Raw genomic sequence first — 13,441 nt, forward strand, 5'->3', positions numbered from 1 at the left:
TATGTGAGCTGGTTACTCTGCTGCGCTTAAAATTTCTTTTTTGGTTTGCTACAATGCCTTTTCTGAAATGTTGTCTCCCTCTGCTGGAACACTGACTTCTTTCATTTAATGCCTGCAGACTATAAAAGAGAAACCAACCCAAAAAGTTTGGTTGATTAGTCTGTGGCATTCTTTTAAACTGTTGCTTATGGCGGTCTCTGTGAGCTTCTCAGTGACATTCAGCCATCCAGGTATCCCGCCTGCAGTAGACGGAATGTGGCAATGGAACGCTGGCTGCGCGTGTCATAATAGGCTCTGAGCCTTTATATACCTGCGCACAGCAGCAGCCACCTTCAGTCTGCTGCTGGACAGCCAGCAGCAGCAGCAGCAGGAGAGGTAATTAATCAGCAACCCTCCTGCTAAGGGTAGACAGCTGCTCGTTCCACCCCCCCCCCCGCCTTAATTGGTTCTCCTCCCTTCCAACGGTGTTGAGGCGGGTGGGAACAGCCGGGGGTTGAGGGTACTGTGCTAAAAGAGGTGGAGTTATGCAGATCTAAAACGCGTGGATTGCAGCAGCAGCAAGCCGAAAAGTGCAGGCATGTGAGGGATCTAGAGGTTGACAGCATGTCTTCTTAACGGGAGTCCAGGTGGCCATCTCCACGAATGGACTTTTCAGAATCCTTGGGTGGCACCGTAGTCGGAAACCAATTCTGGTTATCGCTTCTCTGCCTTTTGGCTAAGATCAAGTGTAGTATCTGTTCTTATCAGTTTAATATCTGATACGTCCCCTATCTGGGGACCATATATTAAATGGATTTTTAGAACAGGGAGATGGAAAAAGAGCTTGCTCTGTCCACTCCACGCATTGACCTGGTATTGCAGTATCTCCAGGACCTGTGCACCCCTTCTTTAATGCAGTTTCTAAAATCAGAAAGAATTGAATTCAATGCTTTTTGTTCATTTTGCTTGTTTGTCGGATTTTGGGATGGACTCTTTGGCTTTGCTTTTCTTCTCCTCATTGGATTTTTCATGTTAAAAGTTGCAGAAGCCAGATGACAAGCTCATTTTGGTTCAACTTCAGCAACTGTGCATTGCATTGCCATGTAATGTAATGTAATGCAATGCTATCTATCTAGCTCTCCCTCTATACTTCCTTTTGGATAAACAGACATATTAGGCAAGCATTTTGGAGCTTTCACCTAAATAACTACAGGTGGTGAGATAAGCTGCACAATATAATTGACCTTTCAGTATATTGTTGCACACACACCATCTATTTAGCAAATGCCCTTGTTATCAACAGCAGCCTTTTAAACTCACCTGAGCTAACAGGTATGTGAGCTGGTTACTCTGCTGCGCTTAAAATTTCTTTTTTGGTTTGCTACAATGCCTTTTCTGAAACGTTGTCTCCCTCTGCTGGAACACTGACTTCTTTCATTTAATGCCTGCAGACTATAAAAGAGAAACCAACCCAAAAAGTTTGGTTGATTAGTCTGTGGCATTCTTTTAAACTGTTGCTTATGGCGGTCTCTGTGAGCTTCTCAGTGACATTCAGCCATCCAGGTATCCCGCCTGCAGTAGACGGAATGTGGCAATGGAACGCTGGCTGCGCGTGTCATAATAGGCTCTGAGCCTTTATATACCTGCGCACAGCAGCAGCCACCTTCAGTCTGCTGCTGGACAGCCAGCAGCAGCAGCAGCAGGAGAGGTAATTAATCAGCAACCCTCCTGCTAAGGGTAGACAGCTGCTCGTTCCACCCCCACCCCCCGCCTTAATTGGTTCTCCTCCCTTCCAACGGTGTTGAGGCGGGTGGGAACAGCCGGGGGTTGAGGGTACTGTGCTAAAAGAGGTGGAGTTATGCAGATCTAAAACGCGTGGATTGCAGCAGCAGCAAGCCGAAAAGTGCAGGCATGTGAGGGATCTAGAGGTTGACAGCATGTCTTCTTAACGGGAGTCCAGGTGGCCATCTCCACAAATGGACTTTTCAGAATCCTTGGGTGGCACCGTAGTTGGAAACCAATTCTGGTTATCGCTTCTCGGCCTTTTGGCTAAGATCAAGTGTAGTATCTGTTCTTATCAGTTTAATATCTGATACGTCCCCTATCTGGGGACCATATATTAAATGGATTTTTAGAACAGGGAGATGGAAAAAGAGCTTGCTCTGTCCACTCCACTCATTGACCTGGTATTGCAGTATCTCCAGGACCGGTGCACCCCTTCTTTAATGCAGTTTCTAAAATCAGAAAGAATTGAATTCAATGCTTTTTGTTCATTTTGCTTGTTTGTCGGATTTTGGGATGGACTCTTTGGCTTTGCTTTTCTTCTCCTCATTGGATTTTTCATGTTAAAAGTTGCAGAAGCCAGATGACAAGCTCATTTTGGTTCAACTTCAGCAACTGTGCATTGCATTGCCATGTAATGTAATGTAATGCAATGCTATCTATCTAGCTCTCCCTCTATACTTCCTTTTGGATAAACAGACATATTAGGCAAGCATTTTGGAGCTTTCACCTAAATAACTACAGGTGGTGAGATAAGCTGCACAATATAATTGACCTTTCAGTATATTGTTGCACACACACCATCTATTTAGCAAATGCCCTTGTTATCAACAGCAGCCTTTTAAACTCACCTGAGCTAACAGGTATGTGAGCTGGTTACTCTGCTGAGCTTAAAATTTCTTTTTTGGTTTGCTACAATGCCTTTTCTGAAACGTTGTCTCCCTCTGCTGGAACACTGACTTCTTTCATTTAATGCCTGCAGACTATAAAAGAGAAACCAACCCAAAAAGTTTGGTTGATTAGTCTGTGGCATTCTTTTAAACTGTTGCTTATGGCGGTCTCTGTGAGCTTCTTAGTGACATTCAGCCATCCAGGTATCCCGCCTGCAGTAGACGGAATGTGGCAATGGAACGCTGGCTGCGCGTGTCATAATAGGCTCTGAGCCTTTATATACCTGCGCACAGCAGCAGCCACCTTCAGTCTGCTGCTGGACAGCCAGCAGCAGCAGCAGCAGGAGAGGTAATTAATCAGCAACCCTCCTGCTAAGGGTAGACAGCTGCTCGTTCCACCCCCCCCCGCCTTAATTGGTTCTCCTCCCTTCCAACGGTGTTGAGGCGGGTGGGAACAGCCGGGGGTTGAGGGTACTGTGCTAAAAGAGGTGGAGTTATGCAGATCTAAAACGCGTGGATTGCAGCAGCAGCAAGCCGAAAAGTGCAGGCATGTGAGGGATCTAGAGGTTGACAGCATGTCTTCTTAACGGGAGTCCAGGTGGCCATCTCCACAAATGGACTTTTCAGAATCCTTGGGTGGCACCGTAGTCGGAAACCAATTCTGGTTATCGCTTCTCGGCCTTTTGGCTAAGATCAAGTGTAGTATCTGTTCTTATCAGTTTAATATCTGATACGTCCCCTATCTGGGGACCATATATTAAATGGATTTTTAGAACAGGGAGATGGAAAAAGAGCTTGCTCTGTCCACTCCACGCATTGACCTGGTATTGCAGTATCTCCAGGACCGGTGCACCCCTTCTTTAATGCAGTTTCTAAAATCAGAAAGAATTGAATTCAATGCTTTTTGTTCATTTTGCTTGTTTGTCGGATTTTGGGATGGACTCTTTGGCTTTGCTTTTCTTCTCCTCATTGGATTTTTCATGTTAAAAGTTGCAGAAGCCAGATGACAAGCTCATTTTGGTTCAACTTCAGCAACTGTGCATTGCATTGCCATGTAATGTAATGTAATGCAATGCTATCTATCTAGCTCTCCCTCTATACTTCCTTTTGGATAAACAGACATATTAGGCAAGCATTTTGGAGCTTTCACCTAAATAACTACAGGTGGTGAGATAAGCTGCACAATATAATTGACCTTTCAGTATATTGTTGCACACACACCATCTATTTAGCAAATGCCCTTGTTATCAACAGCAGCCTTTTAAACTCACCTGAGCTAACAGGTATGTGAGCTGGTTACTCTGCTGCGCTTAAAATTTCTTTTTTGGTTTGCTACAATGCCTTTTCTGAAACGTTGTCTCCCTCTGCTGGAACACTGACTTCTTTCATTTAATGCCTGCAGACTATAAAAGAGAAACCAACCCAAAAAGTTTGGTTGATTAGTCTGTGGCATTCTTTTAAACTGTTGCTTATGGCGGTCTCTGTGAGCTTCTCAGTGACATTCAGCCATCCAGGTATCCCGCCTGCAGTAGACGGAATGTGGCAATGGAACGCTGGCTGCGCGTGTCATAATAGGCTCTGAGCCTTTATATACCTGCGCACAGCAGCAGCCACCTTCAGTCTGCTGCTGGACAGCCAGCAGCAGCAGCAGCAGGAGAGGTAATTAATCAGCAACCCTCCTGCTAAGGGTAGACAGCTGCTCGTTCCACCCCCCCCCCCCGCCTTAATTGGTTCTCCTCCCTTCCAACGGTGTTGAGGCGGGTGGGAACAGCCGGGGGTTGAGGGTACTGTGCTAAAAGAGGTGGAGTTATGCAGATCTAAAACGCGTGGATTGCAGCAGCAGCAAGCCGAAAAGTGCAGGCATGTGAGGGATCTAGAGGTTGACAGCATGTCTTCTTAACGGGAGTCCAGGTGGCCATCTCCACAAATGGACTTTTCAGAATCCTTGGGTGGCACCGTAGTCGGAAACCAATTCTGGTTATCGCTTCTCGGCCTTTTGGCTAAGATCAAGTGTAGTATCTGTTCTTATCAGTTTAATATCTGATACGTCCCCTATCTGGGGACCATATATTAAATGGATTTTTAGAACAGGGAGATGGAAAAAGAGCTTGCTCTGTCCACTCCACGCATTGACCTGGTATTGCAGTATCTCCAGGACCGGTGCACCCCTTCTTTAATGCAGTTTCTAAAATCAGAAAGAATTGAATTCAATGCTTTTTGTTCATTTTGCTTGTTTGTCGGATTTTGGGATGGACTCTTTGGCTTTGCTTTTCTTCTCCTCATTGGATTTTTCATGTTAAAAGTTGCAGAAGCCAGATGACAAGCTCATTTTGGTTCAACTTCAGCAACTGTGCATTGCATTGCCATGTAATGTAATGTAATGCAATGCTATCTATCTAGCTCTCCCTCTATACTTCCTTTTGGATAAACAGACATATTAGGCAAGCATTTTGGAGCTTTCACCTAAATAACTACAGGTGGTGAGATAAGCTGCACAATATAATTGACCTTTCAGTATATTGTTGCACACACACCATCTATTTAGCAAATGCCCTTGTTATCAACAGCAGCCTTTTAAACTCACCTGAGCTAACAGGTATGTGAGCTGGTTACTCTGCTGCGCTTAAAATTTCTTTTTTGGTTTGCTACAATGCCTTTTCTGAAACGTTGTCTCCCTCTGCTGGAACACTGACTTCTTTCATTTAATGCCTGCAGACTATAAAAGAGAAACCAACCCAAAAAGTTTGGTTGATTAGTCTGTGGCATTCTTTTAAACTGTTGCTTATGGCGGTCTCTGTGAGCTTCTCAGTGACATTCAGCCATCCAGGTATCCCGCCTGCAGTAGACGGAATGTGGCAATGGAACGCTGGCTGCGCGTGTCATAATAGGCTCTGAGCCTTTATATACCTGCGCACAGCAGCAGCCACCTTCAGTCTGCTGCTGGACAGCCAGCAGCAGCAGCAGCAGGAGAGGTAATTAATCAGCAACCCTCCTGCTAAGGGTAGACAGCTGCTCGTTCCACCCCCCCCCCCGCCTTAATTGGTTCTCCTCCCTTCCAACGGTGTTGAGGCGGGTGGGAACAGCCGGGGGTTGAGGGTACTGTGCTAAAAGAGGTGGAGTTATGCAGATCTAAAACGCGTGGATTGCAGCAGCAGCAAGCCGAAAAGTGCAGGCATGTGAGGGATCTAGAGGTTGACAGCATGTCTTCTTAACGGGAGTCCAGGTGGCCATCTCCACAAATGAACTTTTCAGAATCCTTGGGTGGCACCGTAGTCGGAAAGCAATTCTGGTTATCGCTTCTCGGCCTTTTGGCTAAGATCAAGTGTAGTATCTGTTCTTATCAGTTTAATATCTGATACGTCCCCTATCTGGGGACCATATATTAAATGGATTTTTAGAACAGGGAGATGGAAAAAGAGCTTGCTCTGTCCACTCCACGCATTGACCTGGTATTGCAGTATCTCCAGGATCGGTGCACCCCTTCTTTAATGCAGTTTCTAAAATCAGAAAGAATTGAATTCAATGCTTTTTGTTCATTTTGCTTGTTTGTCGGATTTTGGGATGGACTCTTTGGCTTTGCTTTTCTTCTCCTCATTGGATTTTTCATGTTAAAAGTTGCAGAAGCCAGATGACAAGCTCATTTTGGTTCAACTTCAGCAACTGTGCATTGCATTGCCATGTAATGTAATGTAATGCAATGCTATCTATCTAGCTCTCCCTCTATACTTCCTTTTGGATAAACAGACATATTAGGCAAGCATTTTGGAGCTTTCACCTAAATAACTACAGGTGGTGAGATAAGCTGCACAATATAATTGACCTTTCAGTATATTGTTGCACACACACCATCTATTTAGCAAATGCCCTTGTTATCAACAGCAGCCTTTTAAACTCACCTGAGCTAACAGGTATGTGAGCTGGTTACTCTGCTGAGCTTAAAATTTCTTTTTTGGTTTGCTACAATGCCTTTTCTGAAACGTTGTCTCCCTCTGCTGGAACACTGACTTCTTTCATTTAATGCCTGCAGACTATAAAAGAGAAACCAACCCAAAAAGTTTGGTTGATTAGTCTGTGGCATTCTTTTAAACTGTTGCTTATGGCGGTCTCTGTGAGCTTCTTAGTGACATTCAGCCATCCAGGTATCCCGCCTGCAGTAGACGGAATGTGGCAATGGAACGCTGGCTGCGCGTGTCATAATAGGCTCTGAGCCTTTATATACCTGCGCACAGCAGCAGCCACCTTCAGTCTGCTGCTGGACAGCCAGCAGCAGCAGCAGCAGGAGAGGTAATTAATCAGCAACCCTCCTGCTAAGGGTAGACAGCTGCTCGTTCCACCCCCCCCGCCTTAATTGGTTCTCCTCCCTTCCAACGGTGTTGAGGCGGGTGGGAACAGCCGGGGGTTGAGGGTACTGTGCTAAAAGAGGTGGAGTTATGCAGATCTAAAACGCGTGGATTGCAGCAGCAGCAAGCCGAAAAGTGCAGGCATGTGAGGGATCTAGAGGTTGACAGCATGTCTTCTTAACGGGAGTCCAGGTGGCCATCTCCACAAATGGACTTTTCAGAATCCTTGGGTGGCACCGTAGTTGGAAACCAATTCTGGTTATCGCTTCTCGGCCTTTTGGCTAAGATCAAGTGTAGTATCTGTTCTTATCAGTTTAATATCTGATACGTCCCCTATCTGGGGACCATATATTAAATGGATTTTTAGAACAGGGAGATGGAAAAAGAGCTTGCTCTGTCCACTCCACGCATTGACCTGGTATTGCAGTATCTCCAGGACCGGTGCACCCCTTCTTTAATGCAGTTTCTAAAATCAGAAAGAATTGAATTCAATGCTTTTTGTTCATTTTGCTTGTTTGTCGGATTTTGGGATGGACTCTTTGGCTTTGCTTTTCTTCTCCTCATTGGATTTTTCATGTTAAAAGTTGCAGAAGCCAGATGACAAGCTCATTTTGGTTCAACTTCAGCAACTGTGCATTGCATTGCCATGTAATGTAATGTAATGCAATGCTATCTATCTAGCTCTCCCTCTATACTTCCTTTTGGATAAACAGACATATTAGGCAAGCATTTTGGAGCTTTCACCTAAATAACTACAGGTGGTGAGATAAGCTGCACAATATAATTGACCTTTCAGTATATTGTTGCACACACACCATCTATTTAGCAAATGCCCTTGTTATCAACAGCAGCCTTTTAAACTCACCTGAGCTAACAGGTATGTGAGCTGGTTACTCTGCTGCGCTTAAAATTTCTTTTTTGGTTTGCTACAATGCCTTTTCTGAAACGTTGTCTCCCTCTGCTGGAACACTGACTTCTTTCATTTAATGCCTGCAGACTATAAAAGAGAAACCAACCCAAAAAGTTTGGTTGATTAGTCTGTGGCATTCTTTTAAACTGTTGCTTATGGCGGTCTCTGTGAGCTTCTCAGTGACATTCAGCCATCCAGGTATCCCGCCTGCAGTAGACGGAATGTGGCAATGGAACGCTGGCTGCGCGTGTCATAATAGGCTCTGAGCCTTTATATACCTGCGCACAGCAGCAGCCACCTTCAGTCTGCTGCTGGACAGCCAGCAGCAGCAGCAGCAGGAGAGGTAATTAATCAGCAACCCTCCTGCTAAGGGTAGACAGCTGCTCGTTCCACCCCCCCCCCCCCCGCCTTAATTGGTTCTCCTCCCTTCCAACGGTGTTGAGGCGGGTGGGAACAGCCGGGGGTTGAGGGTACTGTGCTAAAAGAGGTGGAGTTATGCAGATCTAAAACGCGTGGATTGCAGCAGCAGCAAGCCGAAAAGTGCAGGCATGTGAGGGATCTAGAGGTTGACAGCATGTCTTCTTAACGGGAGTCCAGGTGGCCATCTCCACAAATGGACTTTTCAGAATCCTTGGGTGGCACCGTAGTCGGAAACCAATTCTGGTTATCGCTTCTCGGCCTTTTGGCTAAGATCAAGTGTAGTATCTGTTCTTATCAGTTTAATATCTGATACGTCCCCTATCTGGGGACCATATATTAAATGGATTTTTAGAACAGGGAGATGGAAAAAGAGCTTGCTCTGTCCACTCCACGCATTGACCTGGTATTGCAGTATCTCCAGGACCGGTGCACCCCTTCTTTAATGCAGTTTCTAAAATCAGAAAGAATTGAATTCAATGCTTTTTGTTCATTTTGCTTGTTTGTCGGATTTTGGGATGGACTCTTTGGCTTTGCTTTTCTTCTCCTCATTGGATTTTTCATGTTAAAAGTTGCAGAAGCCAGATGACAAGCTCATTTTGGTTCAACTTCAGCAACTGTGCATTGCATTGCCATGTAATGTAATGTAATGCAATGCTATCTATCTAGCTCTCCCTCTATACTTCCTTTTGGATAAACAGACATATTAGGCAAGCATTTTGGAGCTTTCACCTAAATAACTACAGGTGGTGAGATAAGCTGCACAATATAATTGACCTTTCAGTATATTGTTGCACACACACCATCTATTTAGCAAATGCCCTTGTTATCAACAGCAGCCTTTTAAACTCACCTGAGCTAACAGGTATGTGAGCTGGTTACTCTGCTGCGCTTAAAATTTCTTTTTTGGTTTGCTACAATGCCTTTTCTGAAACGTTGTCTCCCTCTGCTGGAACACTGACTTCTTTCATTTAATGCCTGCAGACTATAAAAGAGAAACCAACCCAAAAAATTTGGTTGATTAGTCTGTGGCATTCTTTTAAACTGTTGCTTATGGCGGTCTCTGTGAGCTTCTCAGTGACATTCAGCCATCCAGGTATCCCGCCTGCAGTAGACGGAATGTGGCAATGGAACGCTGGCTGCGCGTGTCATAATAGGCTCTGAGCCTTTATATACCTGCGCACAGCAGCAGCCACCTTCAGTCTGCTGCTGGACAGCCAGCAGCAGCAGCAGCAGGAGAGGTAATTAATCAGCAACCCTCCTGCTAAGGGTAGACAGCTGCTCGTTCCACCCCCCCCCCGCCTTAATTGGTTCTCCTCCCTTCCAACGGTGTTGAGGCGGGTGGGAACAGCCGGGGGTTGAGGGTACTGTGCTAAAAGAGGTGGAGTTATGCAGATCTAAAACGCGTGGATTGCAGCAGCAGCAAGCCGAAAAGTGCAGGCATGTGAGGGATCTAGAGGTTGACAGCATGTCTTCTTAACGGGAGTCCAGGTGGCCATCTCCACAAATGGACTTTTCAGAATCCTTGGGTGGCACCGTAGTCGGAAACCAATTCTGGTTATCGCTTCTCGGCCTTTTGGCTAAGATCAAGTGTAGTATCTGTTCTTATCAGTTTAATATCTGATACGTCCCCTATCTGGGGACCATATATTAAATGAATTTTTAGAACAGGGAGATGGAAAAAGAGCTTGCTCTGTCCACTCCACGCATTGACCTGGTATTGCAGTATCTCCAGGACCGGTGCACCCCTTCTTTAATGCAGTTTCTAAAATCAGAAAGAATTGAATTCAATGCTTTTTGTTCATTTTGCTTGTTAGTCGGATTTTGGGATGGACTCTTTGGCTTTGCTTTTCTTCTCCTCATTGGATTTTTCATGTTAAAAGTTGCAGAAGCCAGATGACAAGCTCATTTTGGTTCAACTTCAGCAACTGTGCATTGCATTGCCATGTAATGTAATGTAATGCAATGCTATCTATCTAGCTCTCCCTCTATACTTCCTTTTGGATAAACAGACATATTAGGCAAGCATTTTGGAGCTTTCACCTAAATAACTACAGGTGGTGAGATAAGCTGCACAATATAATTGACCTTTCAGTATATTGTTGCACACACACCATCTATTTAGCAAATGCCCTTGTTATCAACAGCAGCCTTTTAAACTCACCTGAGCTAACAGGTATGTGAGCTGGTTACTCTGCTGCGCTTAAAATTTCTTTTTTGGTTTGCTACAATGCCTTTTCTGAAACGTTGTCTCCCTCTGCTGGAACACTGACTTCTTTCATTTAATGCCTGCAGACTATAAAAGAGAAACCAACCCAAAAAATTTGGTTGATTAGTCTGTGGCATTCTTTTAAACTGTTGCTTATGGCGGTCTCTGTGAGCTTCTCAGTGACATTCAGCCATCCAGGTATCCCGCCTGCAGTAGACGGAATGTGGCAATGGAACGCTGGCTGCGCGTGTCATAATAGGCTCTGAGCCTTTATATACCTGCGCACAGCAGCAGCCACCTTCAGTCTGCTGCTGGACAGCCAGCAGCAGCAGCAGCAGGAGAGGTAATTAATCAGCAACCCTCCTGCTAAGGGTAGACAGCTGCTCGTTCCACCCCCCCCCCGCCTTAATTGGTTCTCCTCCCTTCCAACGGTGTTGAGGCGGGTGGGAACAGCCGGGGGTTGAGGGTACTGTGCTAAAAGAGGTGGAGTTATGCAGATCTAAAACGCGTGGATTGCAGCAGCAGCAAGCCGAAAAGTGCAGGCATGTGAGGGATCTAGAGGTTGACAGCATGTCTTCTTAACGGGAGTCCAGGTGGCCATCTCCACAAATGGACTTTTCAGAATCCTTGGGTGGCACCGTAGTCGGAAACCAATTCTGGTTATCGCTTCTCGGCCTTTTGGCTAAGATCAAGTGTAGTATCTGTTCTTATCAGTTTAATATCTGATACGTCCCCTATCTGGGGACCATATATTAAATGAATTTTTAGAACAGGGAGATGGAAAAAGAGCTTGCTCTGTCCACTCCACGCATTGACCTGGTATTGCAGTATCTCCAGGACCGGTGCACCCCTTCTTTAATGCAGTTTCTAAAATCAGAAAGAATTGAATTCAATGCTTTTTGTTCATTTTGCTTGTTAGTCGGATTTTGGGATGGACTCTTTGGCTTTGCTTTTCTTCTCCTCATTGGATTTTTCATGTTAAAAGTTGCAGAAGCCAGATGACAAGCTCATTTTGGTTCAACTTCAGCAACTGTGCATTGCATTGCCATGTAATGTAATGTAATGCAATGCTATCTATCTAGCTCTCCCTCTATACTTCCTTTTGGATAAACAGACATATTAGGCAAGCATTTTGGAGCTTTCACCTAAATAACTACAGGTGGTGAGATAAGCTGCACAATATAATTGACCTTTCAGTATATTGTTGCACACACACCATCTATTTAGCAAATGCCCTTGTTATCAACAGCAGCCTTTTAAACTCACCTGAGCTAACAGGTATGTGAGCTGGTTACTCTGCTGCGCTTAAAATTTCTTTTTTGGTTTGCTACAATGCCTTTTCTGAAACGTTGTCTCCCTCTGCTGGAACACTGACTTCTTTCATTTAATGCCTGCAGACTATAAAAGAGAAACCAACCCAAAAAGTTTGGTTGATTAGTCTGTGGCATTCTTTTAAACTGTTGCTTATGGCGGTCTCTGTGAGCTTCTCAGTGACATTCAGCCATCCAGGTATCCCGCCTGCAGTAGACGGAATGTGGCAATGGAACGCTGGCTGCGCGTGTCATAATAGGCTCTGAGCCTTTATATACCTGCGCACAGCAGCAGCCACCTTCAGTCTGCTGCTGGACAGCCAGCAGCAGCAGCAGCAGGAGAGGTAATTAATCAGCAACCCTCCTGCTAAGGGTAGACAGCTGCTCGTTCCACCCCCCCCCCCCCCGCCTTAATTGGTTCTCCTCCCTTCCAACGGTGTTGAGGCGGGTGGGAACAGCCGGGGGTTGAGGGTACTGTGCTAAAAGAGGTGGAGTTATGCAGATCTAAAACGCGTGGATTGCAGCAGCAGCAAGCCGAAAAGTGCAGGCATGTGAGGGATCTAGAGGTTGACAGCATGTCTTCTTAACGGGAGTCCAGGTGGCCATCTCCACAAATGGACTTTTCAGAATCCTTGGGTGGCACCGTAGTCGGAAACCAATTCTGGTTATCGCTTCTCGGCCTTTTGGCTAAGATCAAGTGTAGTATCTGTTCTTATCAGTTTAATATCTGATACGTCCCCTATCTGGGGACCATATATTAAATGGATTTTTAGAACAGGGAGATGGAAAAAGAGCTTGCTCTGTCCACTCCACGCATTGACCTGGTATTGCAGTATCTCCAGGACCGGTGCACCCCTTCTTTAATGCAGTTTCTAAAATCAGAAAGAATTGAATTCAATGCTTTTTGTTCATTTTGCTTGTTTGTCGGATTTTGGGATGGACTCTTTGGCTTTGCTTTTCTTCTCCTCATTGGATTTTTCATGTTAAAAGTTGCAGAAGCCAGATGACAAGCTCATTTTGGTTCAACTTCAGCAACTGTGCATTGCATTGCCATGTAATGTAATGTAATGCAATGCTATCTATCTAGCTCTCCCTCTATACTTCCTTTTGGATAAACAGACATATTAGGCAAGCATTTTGGAGCTTTCACCTAAATAACTACAGGTGGTGAGATAAGCTGCACAATATAATTGACCTTTCAGTATATTGTTGCACACACACCATCTATTTAGCAAATGCCCTTGTTATCAACAGCAGCCTTTTAAACTCACCTGAGCTAACAGGTATGTGAGCTGGTTACTCTGCTGCGCTTAAAATTTCTTTTTTGGTTTGCTACAATGCCTTTTCTGAAACGTTGTCTCCCTCTGCTGGAACACTGACTTCTTTCATTTAATGCCTGCAGACTATAAAAGAGAAACCAACCCAAAAAATTTGGTTGATTAGTCTGTGGCATTCTTTTAAACTGTTGCTTATGGCGGTCTCTGTGAGCTTCTCAGTGACATTCAGCCATCCAGGTATCCCGCCTGCAGTAGACGGAATGTGGCAATGGAACGCTGGCTGCGCGTGTCATAATAGGCTCTGAGCCTTTATATACCTGCGCACAG

The 13,441-nt window shown here is 45.1% G+C and overlaps 10 non-coding genes across 10 annotated transcripts; all 10 read left to right on the forward strand.

The window, feature by feature from the left end:
- The first annotated feature begins 695 nt into the window (after positions 1-695).
- Positions 696-886, forward strand: LOC141216487 (U2 spliceosomal RNA). Its single transcript, XR_012285518.1, has one exon. It is a non-coding gene; the product is annotated as a U2 spliceosomal RNA (small nuclear RNA).
- A 1,122-nt stretch (positions 887-2,008) lies between these two features.
- LOC141216496 (U2 spliceosomal RNA) lies at positions 2,009-2,199 on the forward strand. The gene has a single exon (XR_012285527.1). It is a non-coding gene; the product is annotated as a U2 spliceosomal RNA (small nuclear RNA).
- A 1,119-nt stretch (positions 2,200-3,318) lies between these two features.
- On the forward strand, positions 3,319-3,509 carry LOC141215334 (U2 spliceosomal RNA). Its single transcript, XR_012284403.1, has one exon. It is a non-coding gene; the product is annotated as a U2 spliceosomal RNA (small nuclear RNA).
- Positions 3,510-4,631: 1,122 nt separating this feature from the next.
- On the forward strand, positions 4,632-4,822 carry LOC141215335 (U2 spliceosomal RNA). Its single transcript, XR_012284404.1, has one exon. It is a non-coding gene; the product is annotated as a U2 spliceosomal RNA (small nuclear RNA).
- Positions 4,823-5,943: 1,121 nt separating this feature from the next.
- LOC141216363 (U2 spliceosomal RNA) lies at positions 5,944-6,134 on the forward strand. The gene has a single exon (XR_012285399.1). It is a non-coding gene; the product is annotated as a U2 spliceosomal RNA (small nuclear RNA).
- A 1,118-nt stretch (positions 6,135-7,252) lies between these two features.
- On the forward strand, positions 7,253-7,443 carry LOC141215336 (U2 spliceosomal RNA). Its single transcript, XR_012284405.1, has one exon. It is a non-coding gene; the product is annotated as a U2 spliceosomal RNA (small nuclear RNA).
- Positions 7,444-8,567: 1,124 nt separating this feature from the next.
- Positions 8,568-8,758, forward strand: LOC141215337 (U2 spliceosomal RNA). Its single transcript, XR_012284406.1, has one exon. It is a non-coding gene; the product is annotated as a U2 spliceosomal RNA (small nuclear RNA).
- Positions 8,759-9,878: 1,120 nt separating this feature from the next.
- LOC141217006 (U2 spliceosomal RNA) lies at positions 9,879-10,069 on the forward strand. The gene has a single exon (XR_012285884.1). It is a non-coding gene; the product is annotated as a U2 spliceosomal RNA (small nuclear RNA).
- A 1,120-nt stretch (positions 10,070-11,189) lies between these two features.
- On the forward strand, positions 11,190-11,380 carry LOC141217018 (U2 spliceosomal RNA). Its single transcript, XR_012285896.1, has one exon. It is a non-coding gene; the product is annotated as a U2 spliceosomal RNA (small nuclear RNA).
- Positions 11,381-12,504: 1,124 nt separating this feature from the next.
- On the forward strand, positions 12,505-12,695 carry LOC141215338 (U2 spliceosomal RNA). Its single transcript, XR_012284407.1, has one exon. It is a non-coding gene; the product is annotated as a U2 spliceosomal RNA (small nuclear RNA).
- Positions 12,696-13,441: the final 746 nt, after the last annotated feature.

The sequence above is a fragment of the Phyllobates terribilis genome, unplaced genomic scaffold (genome assembly GCF_046119375.1).
Source record: "Phyllobates terribilis strain yellow unplaced genomic scaffold, ASM4611937v1 Scaffold_236__1_contigs__length_3049075, whole genome shotgun sequence".
In the NCBI taxonomy this organism is placed as follows: domain Eukaryota; kingdom Metazoa; phylum Chordata; class Amphibia; order Anura; family Dendrobatidae; genus Phyllobates; species Phyllobates terribilis.